The 17,368-nt window shown below is 33.5% G+C and overlaps 2 pseudogenes; one reads left to right on the forward strand and one right to left on the reverse strand.

Annotated features, from left to right (window-relative positions):
* The first annotated feature begins 365 nt into the window (after window positions 1-365).
* LOC142621095 (GDSL esterase/lipase At4g10955-like) lies at window positions 366-4,459 on the forward strand (annotated as a pseudogene).
* A 4,141-nt stretch (window positions 4,460-8,600) lies between these two features.
* Window positions 8,601-13,072, reverse strand: LOC142618819 (GDSL esterase/lipase At4g10955-like; annotated as a pseudogene).
* Window positions 13,073-17,368: the final 4,296 nt, after the last annotated feature.

Here is a 17,368-nt window from a genome sequence, read left to right on the forward strand (position 1 = left end):
GTGCTAGTGGACAATATTTACAATATAATTTTGGTTGATGAAACTTTTGGGTCCGTTTAGATAGAATTTATTGTTAAAAATTAAAAATAAAAAATAAAAAATATTGTAGCAAAATAATTTTTAAATATGTAAATAATATCGTGGAACCTATTTTTAATAAAAAATAATTGAAAATAAAATTTATGGGTCTGTAAACAGTACACAAATACACTGTTTACGATAGAAAATAGTTGAGAAGTCAAAAATATACTACTACTGTTTATAAACAGTAGCAAGAAAGTCAACCAGTGCGGCTGGGGAAAAAAGAAAAAGAAAAAAAAAAAAGGACCAAAACGAAGGAGAAACGTTGACGCCAAAACGCTGACTCCAAATGCATTCTTTAAAAATCTCTGTCTCTGTCTCTCTCTCTGTCTCTCAAAGCACAGGATGAGCCTCATATGGGGGGTGAAGGGCTTCAATGACATTGTAAGACAACGTTCTCACTTCCGATCTCGCGCTCAAATCTCCCCGATCTCACTACCACCGCTCTAGACAATCAGGTTGCTCTGCTGCTCCCTGCTGCTCCGATCTCGTGAGTTGAATGATTCCTCTTCTCACGATTTCGTTTTTCTTCTTTCTTTGTTTTTGCTTCCCGTTCTGGGGTTTTTTTTTACTTGCAAATCTGGGTTTTTTTTTAGAGAACCCAGCAAAAGAGAGAGGGTTAGAGTTTTAGAGAGAGAGAAAGCCTAGGCTAAAGATAGAATCCAGCAAACTGGTGGACGACACCTTTTATCCTCAATTTTTTGTATTTAATTAATTTTATTTTGTGATTGTTCTATGAAGAATTAAGTAGTCAATTTTTTGGATTCAGTAGTGGAAGGCTATTGAATCTGTGGGTGTATGTTCATGTGGATTTGTGGCTTTGTTTGTGGGACTATAGGTGTATTGGTTTTCTTGTCATTGTAAAAAGTATGTTTGGCAATTGCAGCGGGCATTGGGTAAGAACGTTAAACGCATCATTCTATATACATTTCTGAGTTTTGATTTTAGCTCATTTAACCCAGAAAATGAGCACCCCATTTTGTAATGGAGATTATTAATTCAAATTTGTAAAATTACTTTATGGTTTGAAAAATTGCTTTGTCTACCCTCTTTTGTAAAACTTTGTTCTAATTATGTATATGAAAAATGATGATACAAATTTTATCTTGATTTGCTTTTTGATATTTTTCTTTTTATATTTTATGTGAAGAAGAAGGAGAGAGAGAGAGAGAGAGAGAGAGGAGAGACATAAAATATAATGAAAAAGACATATTTACCCCTATTTTTAACGGTGAAAAGGGAGAGGTGGGTTACGTATGTCTAACGGAGGGCACTCCAAGTGGGTTTAGTGATACTTTTTAAACCACGGGTAGTCTTAGTTAAAACCGGCCAAACCACAGGTGGGTTAACTACAATTACCCCTATTTTATAATAAGAATGCAAAAGTGCTATGCATTCTGTGTTCAATTTTGAAGTGCATTGTGCACAGTGCATTACTGAACCTGTGAGGTTTTATCAACCCACAAATTGGACTTAGGAACTTGATACGTTGTGCTAACATTGAGCATAACTTTTATTTATTTATAATGATTAAATTTAATTCTATGAAAGATCAACGTTGAACATAACTTTTATAGGAAATGCTTTTTTTGGTTCATGTATATAGCAAATTATTCATTTTTGTACAGTGATTTGAGCTTAGAAATATTATTTAATTTCAATAATCATTTTGCATATAATATATGTATGAGTTAAGACTAACATATGAATATGTAATTCGGCCCCCCAAATAAAAAAATCCTGCCTACGCCCTTGTTTGTGTGATTTTAGAGTGACTTTAAGGGGGGCCTGATTTTGTACATTTTGTGTGTTGGCATGACTTTAATCAATGTAGGCTTTTTAATGCCTTTATCTCCTCTGTTTTTGGATTGTAGTATAGGTTGGTCTCTTATGCATTCAAGTGTTAGTGAAATACGATTTTTTCTTTTTGAGTGCAAAATTTATTGTTTTGACTACACTTTTGCAGCCAAGAAACTCAACCAAGGACAAATGTCGCCTAGGAGTAGAGATTTCCACCTTTCAGGACCAAATCCCAGAGTTTCTATTGACTGGTAAGACCATTAACCAATACTAAAAGGTAATTCCAATGCATCCAAAGTATAAGATGTTCACCAAAACTCTCCCTTCAATGTATTCAGCGGGGCCATCATGTTAGGTTAAGAATCATTAAAATTCAATGACATACTTTTTTGTTGCTGTCTTGTTCACAGTATTTCATTAAAGCATCCAAAACTGCATACATTGTTCATATTTCATTTTCCATCATTTGTGTTTGGTGTGATAAAAGCAAAGTGAAAAATGCTAAAGAGACTATAATATTTACTACATAAGAACTACAAATTGTAGTGACAATGAATGAAATTGGTAGATTTTAATAACTTAAATGAATTTCTAAATTACTTTTTATTTATTTTTGTAATTGGTGACACATAAAGTTTATCTTTGGCCTAACTAGCACAGCAATCCCCTGAAAGTCCATTTCTTGAATAAATAGTTGGGCATTTTTTGCTGGGTTGATGTTGAATTGATAGAGTTATAGAGCAATAAACGACAGTGCATTTCTTCCACCAAACAACAGCTCTTCTAACACGTTACAAAAGTTTGTTAGAACTTTCTGCTAGAGCTTTTCCCACTTCTCAGGGAATTCAGTTATTTCCCTTTTACATCTTCTTCACTGCAATGCTTTATGAATAGAGCTCTCTCAACTAGGAAGCACGGACACAGGTTCTATACTGTGATACAAGCAAGTTCTAAAAAATCATAACATAAAAAGACCTGTATGATATCAGTATGACACGGGTATGGCACTTTAAATGAAGTGTCCGTGCTTCCTAGTCTCTTGCTCTCATTATCTTTGTGCTGCTTAATACAATTCTATACCTTTAATTACTCTCTTTTCTCTCTGCTTTAATTTGTTGCTTTGTTTAAGCTTCCTTCAAAATTCTGTTCTTGAATTTCTATTTATTAACAAGTAAACTTCGCTATGAATTTTTACCATTTTACAATATCCTTGTAGGAACAACGTAGATTACCGAAGATCGGTTCTTTCTAGCTTGGTTAAAGGAGCAAACATTCTTGAACGTGACCGCCTTGAGAAACGCGATGAAATTCAAGCTCTTGCCCCACCTTGGTGGAAATCCTTCCATTTCGAACTATATCACAAGTTCATAGACAAAACTGGTTCCATATTTGGTGCCGTTTATGAATACAAATACCCATATCCTGTTCCAAACTCCCCTCAATATGTTATTGCCTTCCGAGGAACAGTCCCCAAAAAAAGAACAGCATTACGTGACATCAAATTAAACTTCAAGTGCTTCCGTAACAAACTTCACAGGGCTCCGAGCTTTCAAGAAGCCATGAATTATGTTCACAAAATGGTTGATGAAGGTGCTAGGGTGTGGTTAGCTGGACATTCTCTGGGGTCAGCTATGGCACTGCTTGCAGGAAAGGAAATGGCCAAGATGGGTCATTTACTTGAAACTTATCTTTTCAATCCTCCATTCTTCTCTTTCCCCTTAGAAGGTGTGATCAAAGATGAACAAGTGAAGTTTAGAATCCGCTGTGCAACCAGTGTTTTCAAGGCAGGACTCACGGCTCTTAACGTTGTTGTAAATGGTGGCCAAGCTGATGACCCTTTTGCGGTGCCATCTACCTGGGTTCCTTACCTTTTTGTGAACCCAGATGATCCTATTTGTTCAGAATATATTGGATATTTTGAACACAGGAAGAAGATGGAGGAAAATGGAGTTGGAATATTTGAGAAGGTTGCAACAAAGAACTCCACGAGGAATCTATGCTTAAGTGTGTTGGGAATGGATTCAGGTTCAGAACCACTGCATCTTCTCCCTTCAGCAGATCTGACCATTAATAGAGGTCAATTCCCAGATATTGAAGGTGTTTTTGCTGCTTTTAGAAAGTTTAGAAGAGCTCATGGTCTTCAACAGTGGTGGAATTCTTTTCCCTATGAATCTATGCGCTATAACTACAACACTACATAACGTTGTTGAATGTAGCAGCTAAGAGCATTAGTTTGGTGGTGTTAAAAAGTTATATTGCTATTTTTAGCATCACTAAATACAAAAACAGGGTGACATTAGTGGAGCCAAAGCCGAATAATGTAGCTCGACAGCTACAGTGGACAGCTAAGTAGCTGAGCACTGTAGCTTGTATGTAAAAAAAAAAAAAAAAAAAAAAAAACACTATTTTATTTGTGAGTTCACGCTAGAAAGAATATTTGCTAAATGCCTTGTAGTTGAATTGACATTTCCCTATGTACAAAGTGCTTAGGGGTCTAGGAGAGAAAGGGTTCGAGTTATGTGGTTAGCAGCATGTTGTTATTATTTCTTAAAAAAAAAAAAAAATTCTTTTACTTTTACTTTTTCTTCTTTCCCCTCCCCAGATGCTTCAGCTCTGCCTCCTCTCCCTTTCTTTCTTTCTTTCTTTTTTTTTTTTTTTTTTTTTTTCATAGCTCCGATTTTTACCTTCTCTTCTGACGAAATTGATGGCTCCGATCTCTCCAATTTGAAGATAATGGATTGTTGGGTTGTGGCCTGTGAGTTGGTGAAATAGCAATTTCTGAAAAAAGGATATAATACAAGAATATGTATATTAATTAATTATTAAATATATATATATATTATTTTTGTATATATTGTTAACCATTTGTTTTTCATATATTGTTAAGCATGTCAATTCATATGAGATAGAGAGAGATAATAAATGATAGAGGTAAGATTTTCTCCATTAGGAGACTCCATGTGGCCCACATTGAGTTTATCCGAATTATTTAATTACTATTATTTTTTTTGATAATAAGAGTGCTAGATAAAGATTCGTTCTATTAAGAGTTTTTGTGAGTAGATACTTTTAATGTTGTTTTGTTGAACAGGCATACTTTGAGAAGTATAAATAAATAAGGCCAAAATACCATTTTGGTACTTATATTTTGGTGTCACAGTTAATTTGGTTTCTATATTTTGGTAGCAGTCAATTTGATATTTGATATTTTCAACTTGCAGCCAATTTGGTAGCAGTCAATTTGATACTTGATATTCATATAAGATGCGATATCTGTGTCATACTCATGTTATACTGGTATCGTACATGCCATTTTATATTATAATTTTTCATAAATTACTCTTGTCACTGTATTGTACTTGTGTCCATACTTGTATTCGTACCCATGTCCGTGTTTATGCTTCCTAGGTGAGAGAGCTCTATACATAGAGCATTACAATGAAGAAGAAGTAAAAGAAAAATAACTAAATTCCCTGAAAAGAATTTAGATATTAATTTATTAAGTTACTGAAATCTATCGATCTCATTCATTGCTATGACAATTTGTAGTACTTATGAAATATGAATAATATATGCTGTTTAATTAAGATGCGTTAATGAAATACTGTGAACAAGACAGCAACAAAAAAGTATGTCATTGAATTTTGATGATTCTGAAACCTAACATGATGGCTTCATTGCATACATGGAACAAAGAGTTTTGGTGTACATTTTATACTTAGGATGCATTGGAATCCCCTTTTAGTTTGTTATTGGCTGAATGAAATTCCTTAACAGTTGATTACACCCTGTTAGTACAGTATTGGTTAATGGACTTACTAGTCATTAGCAACTCTGGTTATTGGTTCTGAAAGGTTGAAATTTTCACTGGTAGACGACATTACTCGTTTGTTGAGTTTCTTGGCTGCAAAAGTTTAGTCAAAACAATAAATTTTACACTAGGAAAGAAATTATCTAATTAAATACTTTATAATAAGTCTCACCCCACACAAACAAATTCTCAATAAAATAGAAGTTTTACTGATTTTATTACACACTTCTCTTGTTTTCTTCTTTCACACCACTTTGCTACACAAGCGACACACTACTCTTTCTTTTTTTCACTTGCTCTTGCATACTTCGCAATTGGTGGATAACTTTACATAGAATGCATAAAAGACCAACCTATACTACAATCCAAAAACATAGGAGGTAAGGAAATAAAAAGGCCTATATTAAAGTCATGCCAACACTCAAATGTATAAGTCACACAAACACACAAATGTATAAAATTAGACCCCTTGGTGATTAACGTTGCAGAACAGAACACACAAATCAGCATATTCATTACATTACAATTCAGTGCTCCTTTATACTAGCATCTGACAGAATCTACAATCTATATTAGCCTAACAGTCTCTTAACTCCCCCTTAACAACCTCATCTCTAAACATATTAAGCACATGCTCAATTACAATAACAACACATTCTTTTATAAATTTTGCTAATGTGTGCCCTAAGGGCATACAATAATATATCACTTATGGAAATATTTTCTCGAAAATTGAAAAAGTATTGACAGCTTATTCAATTCTCAATAAAATGTTTTCAAAAATGGAAGGCTTAATGTGTGCCCTTAGGGTACACATTAACCGGACCCTTCTTTTATTGCAGTAGCTACACATTACAAGATACACAGTTATTGCTATCTGCACTATCACAAGCATAAACCTTATCTCAACAATATAGGACATAAAAGATTAAAAATTTGTAACCTCACCCTCCACCCCTTTGCTGGGGAAGACCACCAGCTTCAGATTGTGAGCACAATCCAATTGGTTCAACTGATCTGGATAATTCAAAAATATGCAGATCAATACACATGCATTTGCCAAAAACATAAAGCCCATCTATAGGAAACTCATCCAACTTGCTATTTATTTAGAGGCAATACAAATTTTTCTAATCAAGGCAGTCCTTTAAACCCAATAAACCAATACAAATTGCTAATCAAGGCAACCCTTTAAACCCAATAAACTAATACAAATTGCTAATACAAATTGCAAATGAAGACAACCCTTTAAACCCAATAAACCAATACCATGTGCTAATCAAGGCAACCCTTTAAACCCAATAAACCAATTATGAAACTTAAACAGTCTAGAATGTAGAGTTTGGAGTGAACAGTCTAGAATTTCGAGGGCACACTTCTATTTATACCATTAAACAAGTCTGAGCAAATTTTCGGAGGCAAAAACACTTTCAGGTTCCGCGAATTTAAATTTGTTCTCTGCAACAGGCTTAGAGTAAGACCGGTGACATGGCAGGTTAGCTTACTTTTTTATGATGTGCCTCGTTTTTTCTACTGGCCACAGCACACGTTGAACTTGCTGATCTTGTAGTCCAGCACCTACTCTATAATTTCTCGCTTTGACATTACTCGAAACAACAAAATAAAAATTCTCGCTGTCTATGTGAATCTATATGTCTTCAATCCGGCATTGAATGAAGAGTTGGTTGGACGATTCTTTACTTTTTTTAGATCCTAGTCCACTTAGAGAATTTGCTTTCTTTTTTTGAATAAATACAAAAATAGAAAAAGTATCAATTTTACATATTTAACTCCCAAAAGCACTTATATTAATTAAGCTAAAAATTATGTAAATTTGCAAAATTGTTACAATAACTGTGTAACGCATATAGTTTTTTTTATTTTTTTTCTTTGCGTATTTTGAAACTGAAGAAAAAAGTGAATAGCAGTTAATGTGTGTGAAAAAAGAAAAACAATTAAAAAAGTTAAGAAAAATTAAATATTTTAATATAATGTAATTAAAAATAAATAATCTAATGTGAGTTGTTTTGAAAAATGAGTATATAAAATAGAAAAAGTATGTTTTTATACTAAAAAAATAAAGCAACAAAAATCTGGACCTCAATCAAGGAAAATGGGTTTGGGAAGCAAAAATTGGTTGAGAATATCAATTCTGAAGCTTGGAAAAATAAACCTAAGTACACATAATCTTTAATATCACTTGGAAAACCCATAACCGCCCTCAAGACCAAATTCTTTTTTTTCTTAAAAAACTCATTTTGTTAGTGGACTAAAATTTATACTACAAAAATTCATTTTGTTAATCTGAACACAATAAACAGCAAACCCAGCAACACAATTTCATTGAATTTTTACTAAATTGATTTTTTTTTTATTTACTTTCCAAGCCACAAGAGCGAGTATGAGATTTGCAAAGTGTGCAATCTTAACCACAATTAAAGCCAACACAATTAAGCCGAGAGTACTTCTCTCAACTCTTTCCTCAGATGTCTCTGTTAGTTGGGGTGCCGAGGCTGTGCTCACTATTTGGCAAAATGGCCCTTCTGATGTAATCTTTATGGTTCGTTTGATTCTGGCAACAGTCCCCCTTGTTTTGTTTTGGCCATCCTAGGTGAGGCTTGTTGGCCTTTGTAGCTTTATCTTTGACACTTTGTTAATAAAAATTTCTGTTCATCAAAAATAAATACTCCGTAAATGATAGCTAGGGGCTTTTCTCAAAATGCAAGCCCACCTATATCCAAGCAAAATACATAACAACCAATTCAGCAAAAAAAAAAAAATACATAACAACTAAATCCAAACCATTAATTATATAAAGTAAGTACATTAAAAGGCCCCAATACTAACACGTGGTCACCATCCACCAATGGATCTAATATTCAAAAAAAATACTAACCTTACCAAGTCTTCATTCAACATAGTTAGTAGTGTTGTACTCATATCGCGGAGAATCACACGGAACATAATTCCACCACTGTTGAATTCCATGAGCTCTTTTGAACTCTTTATACTTACGAAAAGGTCTTTGGAATTTAGTCAATTGACACCTATTAATGGTCAGATCCGCTGAAGGAATGAGATGCAGTGGTTCTGAGCCTGAATCCATGCAACTCTTTGTTAAAAAACCTATCAACTCCTCCAAGTCTTTTTGCCCGCATCTTCTTCCTCAGTTCGAAATATCAATATACTCTGAGCATATAGGATCATGTGGGTTCACAAAAAGGTAAGGAATCCAGGAAGAATGGAAGATAGCGGAACATTAAAAGGTTCATGTTCTTCAGTCTCATGATGTTGGCGACCATTTATAGCACCACTGAGGCCTGCCCTGACAAGTGTGACAACACTGCTTGCACAGCGGATTACAAACCTCACTATTTCATCCTTGACAGCTCCCTCTTTGGGGAAAGATAAGAATGGAGGATTAAAAAGACAAGTTGCAAGAAAATAACCCCTCTTGGCCATGTTCTTTCCTACAAGCAATGCCATAGCTGATCCCAGAGAATGTCCAGCTAACCATACCCTTGCACCTCCAGACATAGTAACCAGAACACAATCCATTGCAAGTTGAAGCTGGAACTCTTGTGAAGTTTGTTGAGGAAGCAATTGAGGTTTTAATTTGCCGTCATGTAAGACCGTCTCTTTTTTTAGGAGTGTTCCTCGGAAGGCTATAACATTTTGTGGGAAGCTTGGAGCAGCATTAGGGTATATGTATTCATAAATGGCACCGAATATGGTATCATTATTGTCTACGAGCTTGTGATGGAGTTGGAAATGGAAGGATTCCCACCAAAGTGTTGCAAGAGCCTCAATTTCATCACGGTTCTGCTGGCGGTCATTTTCAAGAATGTACACTCCATTAACCAAACATGCAAGAACCAATCTTCTGTAATGTACATCGTTCCTACAAGGATATTGTAACCTAGTAAAAATAGGTAGCGAAGGTTGCTTGTTAATAAATAAAAATTCAAGAACAGAAGCCATATACATATCCACTAGTTAGGAAAAAACAAATTACATTACACAATAAAAAACACCTTTGAGATGCATCTGATATAACCGAACTATTTTATAGGACTTGTACGCACATCATTTTTTGATGGGACAATTCCGGTGAGGTATAAGAGTGCACCAGAATTTAACATCAACCCAGCAAAAAATGCCCAACTTTTTATTCAAGAAGTGGATTTTCAGGGGACAAACAAGGAGGGGGAATCCAGAGAAATCCAATGGGGAAGAGAGAGAGAGAGAGAGAGTAGACTGCTGTGCTTGTTAGCAAAGAATAAGTCTAGTGACACAACTCGTTTCACGACTTGATGATGATGAGATGATAAATCATTAGTTGGTTGGTAGTAAAAGAGGAGTTAGTGGTGCACTTAACAAGAGTAATAGAGATATTACAAAATTTACAACATATTTACAAATTTGTGTCACCAATCACCCAAAAAAAAATTTTCATTTATTAAGTTATTGAAATTTACCAATCTCATTCATTGTCACGTCAATTTGTAGTATTTATGTAGTGAAACTTATAGTATCTTTAGCATGTTCCACTTTGCTTTTATTACACCAAACACAAACAATTATATCAAGAAATTCTATCTTACCACTGCGTACTCTTAGTGTGGTAATCACTCCACAAATATAAGTGCTTGTGGGTGTAAAGGGTAAAGGCCGGAGTTCAAGTTTTCATGAGGGAGTTTCACACATGCATACACTTAGGTTAGGCTAAAATAGAATTTCTATCTTGTATAAAAAATTTAAAAAAAAAAATTTTTAAAAAAAAACTCTATCTTAAAAGTTCAAAAAAAAAAAAAAAACTCTATTTGGTTAGAACTTAGAAAGATGGAAAATGTTAAGATGATGGAAAAGTAAGATGTCAAGAAAAATTTTAATTTTCTATCATGTCTGTTTGGTGCAAAAAGATGGTAGAGCCGAATGATCGAAAATAAATATAACTTTATCCACATTGCTACTTATGTCACTACTAGTAAACATATCTTCCTGTTAGTAGTCATTATTATCGGTGTATGTTTTCATCTTAATTTATAATTGTGAGTCACTAAGGCTGAGTTTGGATACAGCGTTTGGAGCATTTGCGTTTGCGTTTTCTGTTTTTTTTTTTTCTTTTTCTTCTGCTGCTATAGCACGGGTCAGGGGGACAAGGCTACTGTTCATATTCCTGTGCATGAACAGTAGCCGCATTTTTGCTGACTTTCAGCACATTTGTGGGTCCTGTGTACTGTTCATGAGACCCACAAGCTTCACTTTACAGAATTTTTTTTATTAAAAATGGGTCTCACGGTACTATTCACACATTTAAAAATTATTTTGCTACAGTGTTTTCAGTTTTCAGCAATAAACTCTATCCAAACGGACCCTAAGTATCTGTTTAACAAAAATTATTTTTCAAACTTATTTTACTATTTATAAGTCTCATTGCACATTTTAATATTATCCATGCATGGATCTCACTGTACTATTTCAATTAACTTTTATCTTTATCTACAGTATTTTTATCAAAAAGTTTTTAGTTTCAATAAAATAATTAGATTTCAAACAGATCCTAAAAGAAAAAACAGTAAATAATATATTTGGGGAGGTGCATGTAAACCTCTAGGCTGTGACAATCATAGTTTTAAAAACCGGATTGGACCGGCCGGTCTGAACGGTTCAACCGAAAACAGACCTTCAATCCGGTCCGATTATGGTAAAAAACCGAAAATGAGTTTAAAACCGGTAAATAGTAAAAACCGGCCGATTCAACCTGAGAACCGAATACCGGCATGATTGAACCGGTTGGGGTTTTTTGACTTTTCCACTAAAACTACGTCATTTTGGTCCTCAACAAAATCCTAAAAGCTAATCCTGAGCCTAATAAGATCACTCTCTCATCTAAGTCTCATGATCATCCCGCCTCACTCTGCCTGAAAAATCCATGCGAAGAAGAACCAAAAAAACCAGCAAAAAAATATATATATATATTGCAAACCCACAAACCCGATAATCCAAACCCATGAATCCAGAATTCCCACCGTCGCCGATCATGATGCTGTTTTACTGCCGCTTTGACCGAGCATAGAGCTTCGATGGGTTGGTGGCTAGGCAAATCTGATGGTTATGCACTAGACAAATCTGATGGGTCAGCGACAAGTGAAGGAAGAGATGGAAAAAAAAACAAAAAAGGAGAGGGTGAGCTTCTATGGAAGATTTGGATTGGCTAGAGGAAGAGAGGAAAAACAAAAGGGGAGAGGTTGAAGAACCATAGAACGTACAAAGAAAAAAAAAAGTTAGGAAACAGAGAAACAGAGTGAGAGATGTCATCCGTCATAAGCCAAAGGACATCTTTTTTTTTTTTTTTGGATACTTGGATGTCCTTTGGCCACGTTGATGGTTAGGTGGTCAAAGGACATCTTTCTTTTTAGTGGCGAAGGAGACTCAGGCAGACAACCTTTTTTTTTAATGAGAAATACGTTTGTGATAGGGTTACGTGGGTTTGAGTGGTTAATCAAAGACGAAGAATTATTTGTACTTCGTACACCGGTAAGGTTATTGCAATATTCAAAACAAGCATAAAATATTTTTATAATAAATACAATTTTTTTAGAAGAAATATTTAGATGTGAAATTATATTAACATAGATAAATATTTTTTAAATTAAATAATGGTTTTATTAAAAATACTAAAAATTATACATGATTATAAAACTTTAAAACCAATTTTTTTTTTTTTTTTTTGTAGTTTGTTTAGGTTAACTTCTTTTTCTTCCTCTAAAAAAATGATAATTTAGTTTTCTTTTAATTTGAATTAAATTTAACATGAAAATACTTCTAAAATTTTATACCTTTTTTTAGTAAATATCAGTAGCTATACCTATATTCTTATTTATTTTATTTTATTTTTTATAATTATTTATTTATTAATTAAATTATTTATGACGTCACTTGTTTGACCACTGGTCGGACCCCTGTTCGACCAGAAAACTAGTAATCAGTCTTTTTTTTCGGTTCTTTCACCGTACTGGTTTTTAAAACCATGGTGACAATACTGAAAATTTGGTTTTTTTCTTTTTGAATCAACAGAAAAGCCTGTTTGGTGCATTAAAATCAAGCATTGTCCTAATTAACACTGCACGTTGCATGTTCTGAAAAATTAAACTATGAACAATGTATATACGCTATTTTGGATTCGTTAATGAAATACTGTGAACATCTTATACTTTGGATGCATTGGAATTCCCCTTTAGTTTGTTATGGGCTGAATGAAATTCCTTAGCAGTTGATTACACACTGTTAGTGAAGTATTGGTTAATGGTCTTACCAGTTAATACCAACTCCGAGATTTGGTCCTGAAAGGCTGAAATTTTCACTACTAGATGGCATTACTCCTTTGTTGAGTTTCTTGGCTGCAAAAGTTTAGTCAATACAATAAACTTTACACTTAGCAAGAAAATATCATTAAATACTTTGTAATAAGATTCATCACACACAAGTAGAATATATACAAACAAATTCTCAATAAAATAGAAGTTTTACTGAATTTATTACACACTTTGCTACACAGCACTCTTGTTTTCTTATTTCACACCACTTTGCTGCACACACTACACACCACTCTTGTTTCTTATTTCACTTACACTTGCATGCTTCGCAATTGGTAAATAACTTTACATAGATCTACAATCCAAAAACAGAGGAGATAAGGCTCTTAAAAAAGCCTATATTAAAGTCATGCCAACACACAAAATGTACAAAATCAGGTACCCCTTTAAGTCACCCTAAAGTCACACATACACACGAATCACGAATGTATAAAATGAGAAAAGTTAGACCCCTTGGTGATTAATGTTGTAGAACAAACAAATCAGCTAATTCATTAAATGAAATTCCTCTAATTCAGTGCTCCTTTATACTAGCATCTGACAGAATCTAAAACCTATATCAACCTAATAGTATCTTAACTACCTCATCTCTAAAATCATATTAGGAGCATTATTATTTATGGTAGTAAAAAGTTATTGCTATTTTTAGTACCACCAAATAGAAAACTATGATTACATTGGCGGAGCCAAAGCCAAATACTTTTGACTGTGCATTGTAACTCATAGGTAATGTGTATATATATATATATATATATATATATATATATATATATATATATATATATATATGGGCAAAACTTAGGTACAGTTGCTTAGGTACAGTACATTAAGTTCCTTACTTAATATTTTGCCACCTGTCGATTTTAACAACATAAACAAACGGCATTAAAACTAAAAATTCTTTTTTGTTTTTTCATTTTTCATTTTTTCCTTCACTGCAACTGCAAGAGAAAATCAAACCAAAAAATGCAGAACCAAACAGCAAAGATCAAAAAATCAAAAAATAAAAGTCAAATCTACTGGGTTTCAAACTAAAAAACATACCCTTCTTCATTTTCTCAGTAACCAAACAGGAAAGATCAAAAAATAAAAGTCAAATCTACTGGGTTTCAAACTAAAAAACATACCCTTCTTCATTTTCTCAATAACCAAACAGGAAAGATCAAAAAATAAAAGCCAGATTTATTGGGTTTCAAACCAAAAAAATGGATCATTTTCAGTTATACCCGAAACTTCCACACTCTTAACATCAACAAAACCATTATCACAGCCTCTTTCATTAATTTGTCCAGAGAGAGAGAGAGAGAGAGAGAGAGAGAGAGAGAGAGAGAGAGAATCACAGATCAAAAAAGAAGAAAGGAAGCAGATACATATACATACACACACCGAGAGAGAGAGAGAGAGAGAGAGAGAGAGAGAGAGAGAGAATCATAGATCAGAAAAGAACGAAAGAGATACACTTACACACACATTGAGAGAGAGAGAGACATGAGATTTTCTTTTTTCTTTTTTTGGGTTTTGGGTTTGGAAGAGAAGGATAAGAAAAGAAGAAAGGAAAGAGACACTTACATACACACACACCGAGAGAGAGAGGGCAAGATATGAGATTTCCTTCTTTTTTTTCTTTTTTCTTTTTTTCTGTTTTGGGTTTTGCAGCACAGGAAAAAAAAAAGAAAAAAAAAAAGAGAGAGGTTAGTTTTAACACCGTTTGCTTAGTTATAAAATTGGAAAGGTGTCAAAATTTTAAGTAGGGAACCTAATGTACTGGACCTAAGTAACTGTACCTAAGTTTTGCCCTATATATATTCATGTGTTCACTGTAGGTCGTTCACGTGTTCACATTATAGCTCATATGTAATAAAAAAATATTATTTTATTGAGTTTTATATTATTTTATTATGTTAAAAGCTAAAATAAAACTACTAGTATTGAGTGTTTTGTAAAGTGAAAATATAAAAGAGATAAAGTAGTTTTTTGTTGAGCCATATTACTAAATTTATGGCTTTAGCAATGTAGATGCTCCCACATGCTCAATTACATTAACATCACATGCTTGATTACAATAGCTACACATTATAAGATACGCACAGTTACTGCAATGATCTGCACTATCACAAGCATAAACCAGCTAGTTGTTGGTATCCTAACAATATAGGACATACAAGATTAACAATGTAACCTCACTCTCCAGCCTTTTTCTTGTTTATAGGGCCGAGAAAAGATTTGGTCAAAAGACCATTGGCCCTTGTCAAGTACTCCCAAAACATGTAAATGATGTGATGTGTTCAGCCATGCATGAACATATAAGTAAGAATATATCAAAGAGTAGAGAACCTTGCCAATTAATGCGTCTCTGTAGAGGTTGGGGAACACCAACAGCTTCAGATTGCGCACGATCCAACTAGTTCAACTGATCTAAATAATTAAAAACCATTCAGAATTATACGTAAAAACTTGAAATTTTAAAAATTATTCATAATTTTACGTTACAAAAACTTAAAATTTAAAAATTTTATTGATGATATAACTATTTATTTTTTATTTTCTAAACTTGGTCTCAAACAAAACTAAAGATTTAAGAAACTTAAACGGCTGAACTATACCAAATAAAGGAATTTTTAGAACAAAAACAAAGAAACACTGCGAAGTGGATAGAGGCTGCTGAGGTTTGGAGTTGGGAGTGAAATGATCCCTTTCTATTTATATCCCCCATTACACAATTTCTGACAGTTTTCTTACACAATTTCTCCCAGTTTTCTTCAACAAAGTTTTCTTTTGACAAAATATTTAAGTGCCACAAGGTGGCGCACAAATTATGCCTCCGTTTGGGAAACGCGTTTTGCGATTTTAGAGCCATTATTTTTCTGTGGGTACCCTACACAATTTATTCTCTGCAACAGGCTTAGAGAGCAAGTCTGGGGACATGGCAGGTTCGCTTTCATTTTTGATGATCTGTCTCGTTTTTTATTGGCCACAGCAGCTCAAGATGCAATTGTTGATACTGTAGTTCGGATTGAGATCCCGTGGGGGTATTGCACGGGGTGCAATAGCTGTAATATCAGCCATAGATTAAATTTAATGCTCAGAAGATTGGCCTGTCATATATATGTTTTAAATCGTAGGGAAGCAGATTATTTCTTTTTAGATCAACTTGCTTGGGTTACTTTGGCTTCTCAAAATTTTTTTTTTTTTTTTTCTCTTAGCAGCTTCGTCATTTTAGCATTTCCTTTTGTTTATGGTCTGTATGATATAACACAGGTTCTTATAATTGAAAAGATTTTATTGATTCTGACCAGCAGAAACTTGGAGAAAGTACAATTTAGGCTGGCTTTGCTGCACAAGTCTGATAGATACTGTGAGTCTAGTTTTAAATGTGTTGGTATTGAATTCAGGTTCAGAAGCACAAGCACTGCATCTAATTCCTTCTGCATATATATCTCACTATTAATAAGGGTCAATTCTCAGATTTTAAAGGAGCTCATGGAATTCAACAGTGGTGGATTAATCCTTATTTTACCTGTCAAATTGTCAATCTATGTTAACGTTCTATCAGTACAACCAGCATTGAATGAAGCAGCTAAGAGTGTAAACAGGCCCAAAAGACTACCCAATGCAGCAGCCCAAGTCCGTGGCAGAATGAGTCTTGGTCAAGCTTTTGTCTGACCCAAACTTGGAAAAAGTTGTATCACTATACAGTCTATACTTATTCCTAGGGTTGTATAGCTTGGGGCAACAAATTTTAAAATTTTCTTTTATTTTATGTATACTTATTAAAAACTTAAAAAGATTTAGCTACTAAAATAGGAGTTGGACCCCAAACATTTGAGTAAGTCTAGTGATACTCTTTAAAAAAGTAGAATTTGTTAATTGGTCGAACAATTATAGTCTTATAGATACAAAGTAGCTTTTGTTTTCTCAATTTCATTTTTTGTACATTTCTAATATTAAATTAGACAACTTTTTTATACTCGTTGGAATTTAAAATATGATAAATTTTCCTAAAAATTTCTCTCTTAAATTAATATACATGTCAAAGTTAATAATTTTGTACACAATATATATATATATATATATATATATATATTTATAAATTATAACATACTCTAATATTAAAATATTAAGTTTATATATGTGTAAGTGTTTTTACACTTGTCATAATTTGTTTTGACTAATATATTAGTACAAAAATTTGGCCCCTCAAATAAAATTTTTTGACTCCTTCCCTGAGTAATTGTATTATAAGCAAGATTATAATCACTAAACTTACTCAACAAGTACATAGACATCTTAATAATTA

This window comes from Castanea sativa, chromosome 12 (genome assembly GCF_040712315.1).
Source record: "Castanea sativa cultivar Marrone di Chiusa Pesio chromosome 12, ASM4071231v1".
Classification (NCBI taxonomy): Eukaryota; Viridiplantae; Streptophyta; class Magnoliopsida; order Fagales; family Fagaceae; genus Castanea; species Castanea sativa.